This window comes from Petromyzon marinus, chromosome 24, assembly GCF_048934315.1.
Source record: "Petromyzon marinus isolate PM22_M1 ecotype Great Lakes invasive population chromosome 24, UKy_Petmar_22M1.pri1.0, whole genome shotgun sequence".
Taxonomy (NCBI): Eukaryota; Metazoa; Chordata; class Hyperoartia; order Petromyzontiformes; family Petromyzontidae; genus Petromyzon; species Petromyzon marinus.
Genome location: NC_133690.1, coordinates 12,553,349 through 12,562,602, shown reverse-complemented (window position 1 = coordinate 12,562,602; position 9,254 = coordinate 12,553,349). Strand labels below are relative to the sequence as shown.

Sequence of the window (9,254 nt, the reverse complement as noted above, 5' to 3'; positions counted from 1 at the left end):
TAATACCACGGACGATTAGGTAGTCAAGTGACTTTGCAACTTGAATCAGTGTTTTTCTTTTACATTATCATTCTTTTAATTGCGTGCGTGCTTGCCTCTTAGTGAAAGCTGGGTGGTTCCACAAAGACCCACACAGGTTTAGAGTCTAAGTAAATATTGTATTAGATTCATTACGCCCAGGCATTAGGGAGAGTTTCTGCTCTTGTAAATACAGGCCCGCATTAAACGATTTAGTCAATGAGGCAAGGGAAAATGTTGTCAGTGACCATCAATCGTAATATTCGAGGTCTCACACATATGTTTGTGGGGCGATGCTTATCTCCTGTTCACAGCACTGAGCCGAGTGGTGGAAATTCCACATTCCCATGGATGAGTGTTTAAAAAAACTTCTACCACAAAATGGTATCCATTTTATCGGCCCATCGAGAGAGAAAGAGATGAAGAGCTGAGCCACCTAGAATGTAGCCGAGCGATGAGCCGGCTCCAACAATTGTCCAAGCTCTCCGGTCCTCTACATAATCAGACGTTTTCAGCCGATGCACGACTGTTTATACACGCGGGAGCAAACCAGAGCACCCGCAAAAAAAATACCCCCCCCCCACACGTGCGATGGGGCAACGCTCTATCCTACGCGGACGGAAGAGCTGAATGGCCGTTGCCGCCTCCTCTCGGCAAGGCAGGGTGCGACACGTCCGCGGCGCTCACGGGAAGGGAGTTTCACAGCGTTTCGTGCGCGGTCATCCACCAGCCCCTTGTTGCCACAGTGCCGGGTTACAGGTCACGCGCATAGACAGCACCGACCGACTCTCCCGCTTGTGTGAAGCGTGGCTTATTTATGCTTCCTCAGCTCCGGGCTGGATTTATTTTTTTATTTTTAATGTGCGCTGCGTGGCGGGCTTGCGTCAACGCCGTGGCACAAACAGTTCCTTTCAAGAGAAGCGTGACACAAACACGGGTGGGTGGGTGGGTGGCTCCTTCACGTTGGCTCCAGGTCAACACCAGCATTGGTGTCGGTGAAGCTCTGTGGTGAGTTTGGCAGTGGTGTCGGTGAGCCGTGTGGTGAGTTCAGTATTTGTAAGCAGTGTGGTGAGTTTAGTGTTGGTGTTGGTGAGCAGACATTTGAAGCGGCCGTGCTTCCCACTATTCACCACCGACCCGCGTCGTTAAATGTCCAAACAAACCTTTTGACTGAAGGGTCATTGCCCAAAACGTCGTACATACACATAATTACACGTATTATAAGGCAGTGCATAGTGATTAATGTGTTATGTTTTTTTGTTCTATCTTATTTCCACGTGTGCATCACTGTCAACGCAGTGTCACCAAATCATTGTGGTATTGAATCGTTCCGTCCGGGATAAGCACTGGGAGTAGAAGGTGGTCCCATATTTAGGATTAACACATCCAAAGTCACTGTGGTTGAGAAGGTATGGCTTGGTATTAACAACCAGATCACTACTAAACGAAACTATTTTTGTATTTGACCAAGTAAGGCCAACTGAGCTATATACAGTATAGTTATTTTTCAGTAGCGACCTGGCCATCCCAAATGATAGCTCAACGAAGTGGCTTATCACGTGGAAATGTATAGCAGCCAAATATTCTCAACGTGTGATGAAGATTGTAAATGTGGAGGGAAAAAACAGGACCCGGAGAAAAATCTACGTGACCACAGGGAGAGAGAGAGACACACACACAAACTCCAAATATGCAGGCGCCGGGGTCGGTATCGAACTGACGAACCTCCTGAACACCAGGCGAAGTAGTTAACATCTGGCCACCGTAGCGCACAATCATGGACGTGCAATGCAGCTGCGAGTTAATTCCACCCGGGATTCTCGGACTTGGTGACACGGGGCACTGCTGTGCGGTCGTTAATGCAGGTGGCGTGTGAATTGGCAAAGATGGTGGGTGGTGAGGGGAGCCATAGTTCCATAGTTCATTTATTTGGTATAGCCCTGTGAGCCATTCGGCTCTTGAATCGTGTGCCACCGCAACAAACAAAAAAACACGAACAAGAAAACATCTTAAAGTGATTACGTGACTGTGCAAACAGAAAATCCAGGAAAAAAAACATCAAAATATTCCTGAAATAGTACCGTACACCAACGCTGTGTGCAAAAATCCCAGCCCTTCGTCGTTGGAACGTCAACGTGTCCTGTGCGGGACAGAGTTGCGGGGCCCAGTTCCAGCTGGAAAACAAGGCCGGTTAACATTTACAGCAACGTTCTTCGCTCTTCTTCAGAGTGGGGAGGGGATGGGTGAGGGTCGATACGACATCATCAGTGTGAGAGCCGCCACACATTTGAAACCATTTGGGCTTGACAGCAGCACGATAACGATGATGATGCTGATGATGATGATGGGGGGGAGGGGGGGCGTTTTCACTTTTTTTTTGCGGTTTGGCGGGGGCCCGCACCACAATCCATCAGGGCCCACCCCCTCCCGCCAGTAGCACGGGGGAGAACACTTACTTACACAGCTTCCCCAACGTGCTCTCGCATAGATGTTGTTGCAGTTAGTAGTTACATAGAAGCCTTGGGGGGTGTGGTTGGGAGGGTTACTTAGGGTGGCCATCTTGCCCGACGTGAGAAGGCGGCTCCCGGTTACGCAAGCTACCTCGGACCTAATTTCCACAACCACGCAGAGCTCTCGCTTGTCGCACGAGCGGGGCTTTTATTGAGCCCCGTGGACATCAAGAAACCGAATGCACAACCCCAACGCGGGCGTATTTTTGTACGTTGTCATGCAGTGCCACCTTGTGGCATTTTCCGAATGCCAAACAAATATCGAGGGAGCACCATGAGGCCTAAAAAAAATGGGGACCTTTGCCAGTATTAAAATATAACAATAGGTTTTACCCTTTCTGGAAATAAAACAGGCGTCAAGATGTTAAAACGCCATACATAATCCTTATTCAAGGAATCCTGTCTGCGTCTATTATCGGAGCATGTTTTTTTGTTTGCATGTTCACCACAGGTACGTGTGGTTAATGCAGACAGGATTCAAAAAATGAATCCCTCACAAATTACTTAATTGCAAGAAGCCATCAGTAACATTGCCACCGACTGGCAGACTAATACCCAGGCGTCCCCTCGGCTAAAAAACAATTATAGCTGGGGATTTGTTTCAGGCTATAAGGTGCTTTGGGTCGCTGCATTTAAGCACGTGCCCTATAAATGAGAATCATTATACCTAACTCCCAAATTGCTTCTCTATTAAATGTAGAATATACTCTACCTTTTTTTACTTATTTCAGTGAGGGCTGATTCTATGTTCTGCATACTCTCTCTACAGGAGGATCCATTTATAGATACCCCACTGATTCTCATGACCCGATTTCTGAGGCTTTGACATTGAAGTGTTGCTCTCTCTGTAACTTCTCCCTAGTACCCTTTAGATATGTCTGAAGTAATCATTGCAGTTTACAAAAAAGTGTTCTCGAGATTCTCCACGTTCATTTAGTGAATACATAATTTAAAGGATCACCCGCTAATCTTTTACTGTTCTATCGTGTGGAACCATATCAGTTATCGATGCAAAATTGTTGCCTTTCGATGCACAATGCAGCCATCCCGGTCAGTGAGGAATGGTGATCAGCATGGATGGCATTTCACTGCCTACTGCCATTTGGTGAAACATTGGGCACTGGGTAATTATCATAACGTGGATGTTACATAAGCAGTTCAGTTTAAACAATCAACCTATTTCTTTCTGTGTGAAACATACAAACTATTAACGAGCCACTCGGCATGCATAATTAAAAATGTGCATGGAATTAAGACAAACATTGCACATTCTCACATCAGAAAACCACGTTGCTGCCAAATCGCCTATTAATTAGTTTTCATTAAAAATGGGGTTTTTTTCGGTATGAAAACCAATTCGGTTAGCTGTTCGTGATAACTTCGTCGAGCGTGCGTGGCTTTGCTGAGCAGGGCATTAAAATCCTGCCCTAAGGGAGTTTGGTAGGGACACATTACGACGAGAAGGGATGATGGCTGAAGGACAATGCGGGTGACGGTGTTGCATCCGACGGAAGACGGAGCGATCAGAATCGGAATGTGTATTTGCACTGGGGGAATCCGATGAGCTGTGAAGCTCTTTTTTTCCTCTCTCGCAGATATCCAGTGGGCGCGGGTCAAAGTGAGATCGGCCCATGCGCAGGAGCCGCGGCGTCATCCAGCAGTGGGTAGATCGTGGCCAATGACAATTATGAGGATGAATGCCATCTGGAACATTTTAAAAAAAGCGTCCACCTTACCAACGCCAATGCAATTACTTACGAGTACTTCATTTTCTACCCCATTCGGCTATTTTCTGTTGTTGTCACAACCATTAAAGGTGGAGCGTGCGGGGAAGGGCGCGTGATGTGATTTAAAACAAATTCTCCTTCCCATTGCTTGAGTGGTACATCCCAGTATTCTAGTTTGATTGGACGGGGCTCATCTCCCAGCGCCGTGGGTGTGTGTTTTTTTTTTAGTAGACACGCACAAGGCTGGAAATAAGTCTTTGGGACGCGCGATTATTCCAGTCACGCACAGCCGTGGTTCACAACTGGCGAAAGCTACCCACTTTGCTCTCAATGCTCTTTTTTACCGACAGGTTTAAGGCTCTGCGTCTACGCAGTGACGCCACTGAGACTGCACACAACTTTGCCAACCCTACTACTGCCTTGAGTGACAAAATAAATAGGCAGACAACGTCTCCTTTAAACATGCATGATTTTTTTTCACATTTGAAAAAAAAATATTTCTTACACAACTCATTAGCCGCGTTTCATTATCTGCGCCTGGTCTTCTGGAAGCGCATCAGTTATGCAGCATTGATTCAACACAACCAAACAGTTGTCCGGTTTTGACACGCAGTGTCTCGTCAGCAGGCTTGCTTAAATCAATGCGGGTGAATTGCCGAGCTTAGAGGCAAGGGCCTCTCTTCACGATACGGCTCCTCGTGGTAGGCTGCCGATGTTGTAACCCTTTTAGCGCAGCGCCAAACTGTATTCTTAAAGCAACAATTCCCGAAATTTGTTTCGCTCACAAAGTTTTTTTCTATGCTGTATGCAGGGTGCTTCGAAACAATGTTAACTCTCTTCTGGGTTCTTTCGGTAAAGCCACGTAGAATGGAGATAAAATATTATATAATTATTATTTTATTCTGCTATTTTTTTATTTTATCTCCATTCTACGTGACTTTACCGAAAGAACCCAGAAGATGAATCCCTGCAGTAACGAACGCTTTAAATCGAAATGTTAACACTTATATGGGGCTATCGTTTTAATGGGAAAAGAACGGATAATACACCTTAACATGATAACAAATGTAATGTTAATAGCTTCAAAAAGTCAAAGAATCTCCACGTGTTCGCCATCGTTGTCAACACGTGGCCTGGAATCTTCTCCAGGTGATCTCCAGAGCCCCGAGGCACATTCCTTGTGGTATTGTTGCAAATTCTCAGAAGTGTGAACATTTTTTGAAGCACCATGTATATTTGAAGGAGGAACTGACGAGATCAACTCTGCGTCTGAACAGACAATTGAGTGGATAACCAATCTAAAATTACACTTTTCATCTGCTGCGATGAATCCATACAAAAAAAAGAGAAACGGCTTTGAAAAGCAGTATGTGATTAAAAGTAGGACAAAAATCTCCAGGTTGCCACTTAATTGGGTAGGGCTGGCATCTGCGTTGGAAAGTGTTCTGAGCAACCGTGATTTAAATAAATAAAAAGTACATTATGAGACCTCCTTTGCCAGTAACAAGATATAGTAATAGGTTTTACCCTTTTAACTGGCACAAAAACTGACACCTTTATTCAAGGCATCATGTTTGCAATAACCACAACACAAGCAGTCAAAATGCAAACAAAAGAGACAACTCTGATAATAATATGCACTGTCCTTGAATTTGATTGGTCCACACCCGAGACGGCTTTTCTTAGAGCCTAGTCTCCACTGGTGTTGGACCAGAAGACGCCAAAAGGCGTACACCCCGAGCCCAGTTTTTGTGCCAGTTAAAAGGGTAAAACCTATTACTAAATAAAAAAAGTATTTAGCTGCGGTGTTCTATTGCATATGCCTATTAATCTTCAGACAAAGCCCCCCAAAAAATACCGTGATATTTCTTAACCAGCTGCAGGATCTGCTAGGAACAAATTTGAGATGCCACACCGCCTGAAAATACCCGGAGCAGTGGCCTCGTTGCCCGGCTCGCTTTGGGAACAGCAATTGTCCGGCGGTGGATGAATAAACGAGAACAGAGCCGCATGCAGCCGCCTGAGCCTGCACAAGGGCCGTTTGTGGACACAGGGTGGGAGTTTTTGGGTGGCTTGTTGTGTGGATTCACCCGACAAGAGCGCATGTGTTGTACTTAGCTGTTGTCAAATCTATCCAGATGGGCGTCCTGTTCATACGCATGTATGCACTCTATGTTGAACTTCTTTCGCACCGCATGTAGCCAATCTTGCTGGGAAGGACAACAAACTAAACACAGAAACCCCCCCGTGTTATTTTTAGCAACCACTGTTTCTCCAACTACACAGCCGATGCAATTCTTGGTGGAAACCGTAACTGCTGGAAGCTGTAGTTTGAGGTGCGTTGGTCATGGGGAGAGAAAAAGGATTTGACCATACTTCACCACACAGGACAGTGAGGGCTGATGGAGGGAACACACTTTGTCTCACCTCCCACTGAGTACCTCACTGGTATCGCCGCTGCTACCCATTAGAACTCATCATTAGGTCTTCAGTGTTCACAAGTTTCATCACCCCATCAAGGAACTCGAGTGCCCCATTGCAAAAGCTATGGCACCTGTCTCAAGTTATAATGGACACCAACCCCTGTTTGGAGGATGTGCCTTAGGAGATATAGGAGGCTTCCAGAGAAACCAGAATTCAAAAGGTGAAACGTAGCATAGCAGCGAATTTGTCATAAAATAACTCTGTCTTGTGCATGTACAGCCCCTTGTCACTCCACTGTCGGATGGGAGTCTCCCTACCCCGTGTGGGCCATGAGGGCTATTGACCATATTTCACCACGACAGTCCGTACGGGTTGGTCATGTGGGGAGCAAAGACACATGAGCATAGTACAGCACAATATGGGTGTTTCTGCACTGCCCTCTGCTGCCCTCTGCTGCCCACCACGTGGCCCCACAGGAGCCGTTAACAACCTGATCTGCGTGACAGTCACTCATCCAAGCTCAGTACAGGCTCAAAACCTGCTAAGCTTCCGACATCTTCATATTCTTAGCTCTTTCGGTAAAGTCACGTTGAAGGGAAACAATAAAATAATAAAATATATATAAAACAATAAAAAAATTATCACGACGTTTCGACCATAACACAAACGGTCGTCATCAGGTGTGTCGGTTAGCATCAATTTATTTATTTATTTCTAAACGGTGTCTTTATTTATTTATAAAAACGTTAGCGTCACGCGCAGCGATTTGGCAGTTTATTTAGAAGGACGAGTCCATCTATGTTCTGGAAAGAGGAGGGGGGAGACGAAAAATTAATGTATGCTGTCTGAAAGCCACTGTAAGCGTGAACAATCAATTAAGACCTGAAATGGTTAATCAAATCTTACCAATGATTGCTAAGCCAGAATCCATCTTCTCGGTTGAAATCGTCTCTGTGCTTGTATATGTGGATAGCCTCATGAACGAATCTCTCATGGTAGCCAGATGTCTTACAAATAACCTCTGTCTTGGAAAAGTCAATGTCATTTAAGCCTACTGAATTATAACAATGATCTGCCACGGCCGAGGTGTTGGTCCTACCGTGTTTAAGGTCTGCTTTGTGTTCACGAATGCGGTCCGAGACATGACGTTTGGTTTCTCCAATGTAACTACTACCACAGAGGCAACTTAGTTTGTAGACACCAGGGTACTGTATGTCCGGAATCACATCTTTTACAGACGGAACCAGATCACGGATTTTATGTAATGTGTTGAAACGGACCTGGATCTTGTGTTTATTCAAGATTTTGGAGATCTTTTTTGTGATCCCCGCAATGTAGGGTAAAGTGATGGTTTTGAAAGGCTACGCGTGGCGCTGACGTTTTTTATAAATAAATACACCGTTTAAAAATAAATTAATTAATGCAAACCGGCACACCTGATGACGACCGTTTGTGTTATGGTCGAAACGTCGTGAGAATTTTTATTGTTATATATATTTTATTATTTTATTGTTTCCCTTCAACGTGACTTTACCGAAAGAGCTAAGAATATGAATTACTGCAGTCACGAAAGCTTTAAATCAAAATTTCTTCCGACATCTGATGAGGAGATTGGGTGCATTCAAGGTGATTTGGTCGCAGGAAACACTGGCTGAGTGCTTTGATTGTACAGCACACCGAAGTGGAAGCAGAAGAGCAGTGGTGCAGCGGTTAGCGCACTACGTTATGAACTTTTAGAGCAGTACTCTTTGGTTTATTTCGGTAAAGTCACGTAGGTAAAATAAAATAAAACAACGAAATTAAATCACGACGTTTCGGAGGCAACACAAGCTTCCGTCTTCAGGTGGAATAGCCACGGCAGAATATGTGTCAAGTGGACAGCTCTGAGACAACCGGGATTATATACAGGTTAAGGGAGGGGGAGGAGCCAAGAAGGGACGCGGGTGGGGGGGAGGGCTGAGTTAAGCTGGGATTATATACAGGTTAAAGGAGGGGGAGGAGCCAGAACGGGACGTGGGTGGGGGGAGGGCTGAGTTCAGCTGGGATTATATACAGGTTAAGGGAGGGGGAGGAGCCAGAAAGGGACGTTCTGCCGTGTTTCAAATCTGATTTGTGTTCGCGGATTCGGTCAGAAATATGTCGCTTCATCTCCCCGATATAGCAGTCACCGCAGGTACAACTCAATTTGTAAACACCGGGGTACTGTAAGCCAGGAATGACATCCTTCACGAATGGGATCAGATCACGGATTTTGTATATTGTATTGAACCGGACCTGGATCTTGTGTTTATTTAGAGTTTTGTAAATCTTTTTAGTAACGCCTGCTATGTATGGTAACGTGATGATTTTGATCGGAGTATAGGTGGTTGTTTCTGTATGGTGGGAGAAACAGCTTGGCGGATGGTACGGTCAGAGTATCCATTCATCTTGAGGGCCAGATGTACATGTTTTAATTCACTGGCCAGGTGGTGTTGGTCAGAAATGCAATGAGCCCTATGGTATAATGTTTTGATGAGAGAGTTCTTTTGAGTCGGGTGGTGGTGGGAATCCGGCTTCAAGTAGGAGCCTGTGTGGG

At 45.4% G+C, this 9,254-nt stretch overlaps 1 protein-coding gene across 1 annotated transcript in view; it reads left to right on the top strand.

The window, feature by feature from the left end:
* The first annotated feature begins 301 nt into the window (after window positions 1-301).
* The window catches only part of LOC116945550 (SPRY domain-containing SOCS box protein 4-like), a 34,835-nt gene continuing 25,882 nt past the window's right edge, over window positions 302-9,254 (top strand). The window contains exon 1 of the mRNA XM_032959953.2: window positions 302-1,026. The gene's annotated coding sequence lies outside the window, so the exon portion shown is untranslated. The remainder of the gene's footprint in view (window positions 1,027-9,254) is intronic.